This window comes from Anolis sagrei, chromosome 2, assembly GCF_037176765.1.
Source record: "Anolis sagrei isolate rAnoSag1 chromosome 2, rAnoSag1.mat, whole genome shotgun sequence".
Taxonomy (NCBI): Eukaryota; Metazoa; Chordata; class Lepidosauria; order Squamata; family Dactyloidae; genus Anolis; species Anolis sagrei.
In genome coordinates, this window is record NC_090022.1 from 127,684,571 (window position 1) to 127,687,138 (window position 2,568).

The following is a 2,568-nucleotide window of genomic DNA, read 5'->3' on the forward strand; positions in this document are numbered from 1 at the left end:
GCTCAGTGCCACCCCTCCCCCGCACAGCCTCAGTCTCCGCACAGGGATCAAAATTCATATTTTAATAAACACAGGCGTCCAATCTGCTCTGTCCATTGGATCCCCATAATCTGCATAAAGATTATCCCGGATAATTGTATCAGAAGAGCCAACACACACTTCATTAGTGGGTATGTGTGCATGTATGTGTATGCGTGCCAGGCATTTATCACATGTGTGTGTCTGTTCGTGTGTATGTACAGAGGTGGTACTGCAGGAGTACTGCAGGGGAAGTGGACTCCCCCCCCCCCCCCAAGTTTACTTGTACATAGACACAGTGTGGCACTCCATATATCATTGAATTGAAACTCCCTGTGGCCCTAAGAAACATAATCATGCTGGGGGATGCTAGGAACTGTATTTCAACAACATATGGAGAAACACATTTCATCTTTCCCTGTTGTATATAGGCATTCTTTGGATCTGTCCTCTTCCTAAAAGGGTTATGTAGCATTTGTTTCCTTGTCCTAATCCAGCAATGATCAAATGTCCCATGGGTTTGGAAGATCACCATCCTCCATTGCAAGTTGGCTATTACACTACAAACAACATACCTTGGGTGTGGAACTTTTGGCTTTTTTGACATCAACCCCCCAAAACTCTTTGTTGTAGACTTGGATGACTAAGGCCTGGCACTGTAAAATATCTGGAGGGCCAGAGATTCTCCACTTCTCCACTGCACTCTTCACACTTGGATCTAGTTGCTGCCTCAGCTCTGGCTCTCAAATCAGCCAGAAATGGTCAATTGTGGCTCTGAAGGAGCCTCTCAGCTCTTTTGTTGAAGCAGGTGAGATGACTACCTCCAAGCTTAGGCTCGTCAGAAATATACTGCTATCTATATTACAGCAGCTATGGCCTTCCAGATGTTTGAATTGCATCAGATTCAGTCTACATAGCCAGCGGTGAGAGAACATAGGAGGTAAAATTAATCAACTTCTAGAGACCCATAGTTACCTAAACTTACTGTAAACAGTTCCCTACCAACAACTTTTGCTGGTTTCACAGAGCATCCTTGACTAATACATGCTAATTTTTCTCCACAAACACTTTCAAAACATGTTTTTTTAAACATTTTTTGTAGTTCTAACTGATGCACAACAAAGTATACCCAAGATTTAAAATCAAGTGTAGAATGAATATGTTTTACAGCAAGCATCAGAAGTACTGGATAGACACCTTCTAGGTCGGTGGTTCTCAGCCTGTGGGTCCCCAAATGTTTTGGCTTACAACTCCCAGAACTCCCAGTCAGTGTATCAGCCAGGATTTATGGGAGTTAAAGGCCAAAACATTTGGGGACCCAAGGTTGAGAACCACTGTTCTAGATGTTATCTTAGGAATGGGAAATCTTTGTCCTCCCTACACAACTCATAACCCCATCAATTGTCATGCTGATTGAGTTTTTCTGAGAGGTGAAATTAAAAACATCTGGAGCATCAAATGTTCCTCACTCCACTGACATATAGAAATTATATGGTTTAAAAAGCACCTGGAGAACCTTTGATTGTGCAGCAATTAAAGTAGGGATTGTTAACAACAACTCTTACTAGTTGTTACAGTGATTATGAGAAAAGATGGACATTATTATGAGGGTTGGAACTTTAATAGTGGCAACTATTTACATATAATACAAAAGTGATACATGCCACCAATTTTTACAGTCCTTCAGTATAGTTGCCAGTATTGTGTACAACCTGTTTCCAACAATGTGGAAGTCGTAAGACACCTGTTGCAGCGCCTGTTCTGTTAATAGTTCAAATGGTGCGGTCTACTGCCACAAGAATCTCTGGAACAGTTCTGAAGCGAATGCCATGAAGTGGTTCCTTCATCTTAGGAACTATCCATAAGTCAAAGTCACAAGGGCTTAAGTTTGGGGAGTATGGTGGATGGTACAGCACTTCCCAGCCCCATCGATTGAGCAAATCAGCCACAGCTTGCACTGCAAGTGGCCGAGCATTGTCGTGCAAAATGATAGGGGCGTTCTGCAGAAAGTGTCACTGTTTTTTTTTCTCAAAGCTGGACTGACATGGTGTTCTAAAAATAATGTGGGGGAACGGTATGCATTAGGATGACCCCATCACAGTTGTACACAAGAATCACCATAACTTTCACATTGCTGGGGTTCTGACGAAATTTCGAACTTCATGGTGACCCATAATGATGCCATTCATTCGATTGGCATTTCAGTTCTGGCTGGTACGATCTGATGCAAGTCGCATCCAGCATAATGATACGGTGTAAGCAAGCCTCTCCTTCACGCTCATAGTGCTCCAAGTGGGTACGAGCAGCATCGTATTGTAGCCATTTCCATATTTCTGTCAAATGATGTGGAACCCATTGTGAAGCAATTTTTCTCATGTCCAGGCGTTCCTTCAGAATGTGGAGCACAGTCATATGCGCAAATCCTGTGTTTCGGGCCAGCTCATGAATCGTATGGTGTCGATCACTGTCTATTAGTGCAGCAACAACATTCACTTCCACTTCGCTGACACTAGGATGATCTGGCTGATGCATTTCTGCTACATTTTGGCA